A 5,923-nucleotide genomic window follows, 5' to 3' on the forward strand; every position below is an offset into this window, starting at 1 on the left:
ATAATATATATATATATATATATATATATATATATAATTTGCAGTGTAACAAATGTCTCCACACATCTAGACAAGAAACATCTGTATTATTTCAATAGCACTGCACATTAAGGCTCCATTCACATATTAGCGCAAACATGTAGCTTGTATAATGTAGCTTGTTCACGAAAATGCACATTGCGCTAAAAGTACAAGTGCAATATTCTGGACGACTTCCGCATGTTTCAGCTATAGTAGTAGCCGCAAACGTGTATAAACCGCGTGTGTGTTAAAATGTGCACATTTTTGTTGCCATGCGGAAAACTGCGCTGAATTTCAAACCGTTATGTGTGAATGGAGTCTAAGACGGTTATGATGATGCCTCCAACCCTTAACCCTCCTACAACAATTTTTTGTTAAATTTACAAAGCTAAAGCCATTGCTCTTTAAAGCTAGCAAAACTAAACCTGGCCCCAATGCTTTCAAGGAGAGAGAGCCATCAACTAAAAACCCCAATCCTTAATCTCCCCAAACGAAAGTGCCCTACCTTCAAAGCAACTAACGCTTAAAGCCTTCAAAACTAAAGGCCTCAACTCTTAAGCGGTTTTAACTAAATCATTAAAGTAGAATTAAATCTTACTTTTTTTTTGCATATATTTACTGCAACAAGCAGTAGATATATGCAAAAACATTTTTTTTTTAAAAAGTCACCAAAAACGTTATTACTTAACTGTGTTTCCACCGCTTACTCCTGTCCAAAGATCTGAAAAATCGAAGGATCATGAAACGGGCGCATGCACAGTCGAGTTCTTCAACTGGGAGAAGAGGAGAGACACAGGGTAAGTCAATGCAGGCAGCACGGCAACGCGCACATGCACAGACTCTGCGGGACAGGAAGACACAGAAGTCAGTGCTGGATCAGAGACCGGCACCAGTGCTGGAGGAACTCCTGAAAACCAGTGGAAAGAAACTAAAGCTAGTCATACGCAGTTATATTTTCTTCGTTCAACCTGTGAGCTGGACGAAAACCAAAATAGAACAGATTCCTCTATCAGCGCTTACGAGCATGGATAGAGGAATCCCCTGCTGTTTTCCAATGTATTCTGACAGCGGCTGCAGGCCGCTGTCAGAATACTGAAACGGAACTTGGAGCTGCTCCTTCGATCAACTGATTGAGGGATTCCAGGTGGAAGGGTGCCAACAGGGGAATTTAGGTTGATTCAGCAAGAACCAGCTGAAATTCGTAGTGTATAGCCAACTTTAAACACCAGACCCTAATGTTTCTCTTATTTACAGCTAATTAAATGAATGCCTCTGACTCCAATAGCCCTCTAAAATTACAGTCACCTAGACAAAAATCCTGTCTTCTAAACCACCCACCCTAAAGCACTTAATCCTAAAGTATTTTAAAGTGTCCTTTACTAAAGCCACCGTACTTAAACACCCAACCATTATGCCTCCTAAACTCAAACGTTCAACCCTGAAGGTCCCCTATACTAAATCCTAAAACCTTCAAAACTAAATCCCCACTAGCCTACAGTGCCCTAAAATTCCTGATCCACAGATTACAGTATTGTTTTATGTTAAAAAATCTGAGGGTTTAATGTCACTTTAACACCCCTTATTTCCTAACCCCTTTATAACATATATTCACTAACAAATGCACTAAATAACATACAATGACAATGTTTGAGTGCTGATGCTTACCTGTGAGCATGACAAGTAGTGGCAACAATTCTGTGTTTTTTTGCGGCCTTATGGTGTACTTGCACACAGCAAAAGCACTTTCTTTGACTCTGAGGAACAGTGATAATAGCATGGTAATGAGTGAGTGCACCCCCACTACAGTAACTGTGTGTGGCTATTAAAAGATGTAAATATTAAAGGATCTGTGACTATTGGTGGCACTGAACAGAAGAAAGAAAAAAGTGACCTATACCAAAGCACACTGAAAATGGTGACCGCTGTGTTCCTGCAATGCCTTCTACAAGGGTGTGTCACCTAATACAATGCAAACTTAATGGCTATGGGACAAAGTTTAACAGGCACATGGTAGGATGGAAGGGGATGCAAGACAGCACTAGGGAAGCCCAATTAATATGTATGTAAACCTAGACATTCAAATATTTTTACAAGAGCAGCTTTTATACCTGGTGATCCTGCCATGAAGGTCCTTCTTCAAGCATTTTTTGTTACAGGGGGATAGTGCTCTGCCTTATCTTCCAATTGTTCTCTTGCTTTGTCACTATGTAACATGGGCTTCCAATGGAGACTTCAAAAGGTCATTTAACCTCCTTTTATGCAGCCACTTTGCTTACTATTAAGATCTAATGCAATGCAATTGAACCTGTTGCAAACTCTTGCAATTCAAGCTGAGAATCTGATGAAAATTACATAACATGATGCTACTTTTAGGAAACACCACATGTCAAAACAATCAATAATATACTGATATAGGTTAAAACTATATTAAAGTCTTGTTTTTTGCTGTAAAACTCAAGCCTGGCCTTCCACTCCTGGCCCCCTCAAACCTCCCTGCTCATCAGTGATGCTGCTCATTACATAAATGCACCAAGAGGGTTACTCAGGAGATATGGTCTGGTAGGGTTAAAATAAATGTTTACTAAAAAGTTAGGATTTGCATATAACTTCAGACTGCATGCTTTAACATGCGGTTACTGAACACCTTACATCAAATTTATAGTAATATGGTCCTCTAAACATACAATTGTTACAGTATGCAAACAACAAATGGGCAGTTGTGGCAATACGCAGGCAACACGTGGGCAGTTGTGACAATATATAGATACAGCGCTAATGAAAAAAACGGTGTAATAATATGTATGAAAAGCACAGACCCTACCAGCATCTGTGTAGAACCGAAGGGCTGCTGCTGTACGGGCTATTCACTATAGCCCGTACAGCTCCCGAAGTTGGCCGAAGGGCTCAGTCGAGCTTTGGCTCGACTGAGCCCAGGTCAAAGCCGGTGCTGGCCGAACGGCTGGCTCCGGCCACTTACACAGACAGATCAGCGTCCCTGGTTACCAGGTAACCAGGGACGCTAATCACCAGACAGCCTAACTCTCCCGGACGCTCCAGGAGTCTCCCGCTATTGGGGATCGGCTCCCGGCCGGTCGGGAAAGAAACACTTTCTCGCAAGCTGCCGTCAGAATTAAAAAAAAACTGCATAGGAATGCATAGCTAAATTCCTATTGGCTATTCACTTTGCAATAGCAAACTAGCATCTGCACCCGCCCACTGCTGCTGTCAATCAGCAGAGGGGACCTGAAGTTCTCCATCAGGTCCCCTTCTAGTGATTGACAGACAGCAGCAGAGGGCGGGTGTAATAGCTAGTTTGCTATTGGCTATTGCAAATTGAAATAGCCAATAGGAATCTAGCTATGCATTCCTATGCTAATTTTTTTTTTTTATTCTGACGGCAGCAGAACTGCCGGGTTCTCAGTGTAATGACTGATCAGCGCCCCTGGTTACCAGGTAACCAGGGACGCTGTTCCATCATTAGGATGCGAGCTTAGCAGAGCCGGCTTTTTTATATCACCGCCGGCTCTGACAAGCTCTCATTGTAATGACAGCTGGTCCCGGCCAATAGAAAACAGTTGGGCGGAGCTAGCTCCACCCAATCATTTTCTATTTGATTTTTTCTACTTTTTTAACTTTTTTTCTATTTTGCTCGGTACCACAGAAGGTACCGAGCAGAACAGCCAAGTCGAATGCCGCTATTCACTCACTGCTGTTCGGCATCTATGAGAATAGGCCGAACAGCAGCGCGTAGCCTACCGGAAGTTCGGCTCAGCAGATCCAGATGTTGGATCGGCTGAGTCGAACTCCTTCTGAACTTCGGGTCGGCCGAACATGCTGAGCATGTTTGGCTGACCCGAAGCCAGCCGCAGCAAGCCGATGTACGGCTGATTTTAGTTGGTGTATGGCTGAAATCAGCCGTACAAGCCTGAAGTGAATAGCCGAACAGCGTTCGGCTCACTTCAGTTTGGGTCAGTTATTCACTCGGCTGCCTACGGAACCTTTGTGAATAGACCCCAATTTGTAACAAAAGTGTCCTTGAATTTATCAGTATATTGAAGGGCACTTTTGTTATACATTGTATTTTTATTTTTGGTTCTTTTGTTCTCATTTTTTTTTTTTGTCACTTACAAGTGAGTGCTGTGATTGGGGTGAAACACTATGTTCCAATATGTAGGAAACAACCAGGAAGTTTGTGACAAAACATGAACAGTCGGGACAATATGTGTACAACAAATGGGTAACTGTTAAAATATGCAGGCAATGAATGGGTAGTTGTTAAAATATGTGGGCAACAAATGGACAGTCGTGACAATACGTAGGCAACAAATGGACAGTCACGATGTCAATACTGTACATGTGTACAATGAGTCAATAGGCAAGCAACAGACAAGCAATCGTTACAATATGCAGGCAAGAAACAGGCAGTTGTAATAATACATGTTTAATGACAATGACAGTGACAACACCTTGATCCTAGTCAATGGCACAAAGCCATAACATTTTGGGAATAACGTGCCTTACATTGGTTTTTTCTTTACATTGGTGGTACGCGACACCCTGCAGTTGGTTGTATGAGATGCGGTGCACCCATCTCCCCATCTTAGGTATTCCACTGACAGTAATCTCTTTTTAAATTTGTATTCATTTTGAAATGCTCAGGTTTGTGACATATTGAGTTTAAAGTGGTATCAGTTCAGCTCCATTCACCCTTCTGTAATGCTCTGGACTACAAATCCCAGAGACGTTCCTAAAGAGAGCTGAAAGCAAAGTGACTTCTGCGTGCCATACCTGTCCCGTTTAATTTCCCTTCTAGGGATCATGCGCACAGGTGCAAATACAGGTGTATGGGCATACAGTGTAAAATATGCCTATATTTTATGCTCCCGGGAGCCCCAGTGGCATTGTTTTTTTGTTTATATGATTATATGGACAGAATAGTCTGTACACAGATATACACATGTAAGTACTGGAATTTATATGCGCATGTAAGTTCTCAAACACAGAAGTTTCACTTTTATGAACATATGCCTGTGTGAGTGTAAATGCTGCCACTTGTGTTTGTTTACATCCGTATACCAGTATAGCGTATTCTGTCCATACATTCCTATGGACAGGAAAATGTAGCAACTGGGGTTTCTGGGTGCCACAAATACAGGTGTATTCTACACTGTATGCCCATATGGTTGTATTTGCGCCCGTGTGCATGAGCCCTTATGCTGGGAAATCATTTGTCTCTGCTCACCGACAGTAGTGCAACAGTGATAACTATACTCAATTGTTACTTAGCTTATTTTTCTTCCTTTGAATGTGATAGGCATTGATAATAACACATACACCCAACAGTCATCACATTCTCCGCAAAACAATTAGACATCGGTGTTAGCTCAACTGCTAAATGGTTGCACCCCTTGCAGCTAAAAGCAATTAATTCTGCCGTGAGAGCATTAGTCTGCATTACATATGAGGCAATACATATTTCAGTATGTAACCCTAATGAATTCACTGTATTTACTAATGAACACAGTAAAGAAGGAAGGCTACATTGCTTCTACTAATAACACAGATCTTTCTGGTTGCTGCAGAATAGGACAGTTCCCAGCCCTCATTTACATGTGAGAGTTTCAGGGCTAAGCAGAGCTGTAGGGGTTAATCCTGGAATGTAAGAACAGATGCCCCTCTAATAATATCTGGCAGCAGCCTGTATTGTCCTGTGACAGCCGAGCAAAGCAAGCTCTAGAGGGAGAGCCTTGCTCATCACTGACATTCAGTAGACAGGACCAATGAACATGTAGGCAAAAACCATGCAGGGACCAATAGAAAATCACTGTGCACTGACTGATAGAGGAGAGAAGCAGCCAATAGTACTGTGCATTACATCTGAGCATCACAGACCCTTTCACAT

This window comes from Nanorana parkeri, unplaced genomic scaffold (assembly GCF_000935625.1).
Source record: "Nanorana parkeri isolate BGI_ZX_2015 unplaced genomic scaffold, ASM93562v1 scaffold205, whole genome shotgun sequence".
Taxonomy (NCBI): Eukaryota; Metazoa; Chordata; class Amphibia; order Anura; family Dicroglossidae; genus Nanorana; species Nanorana parkeri.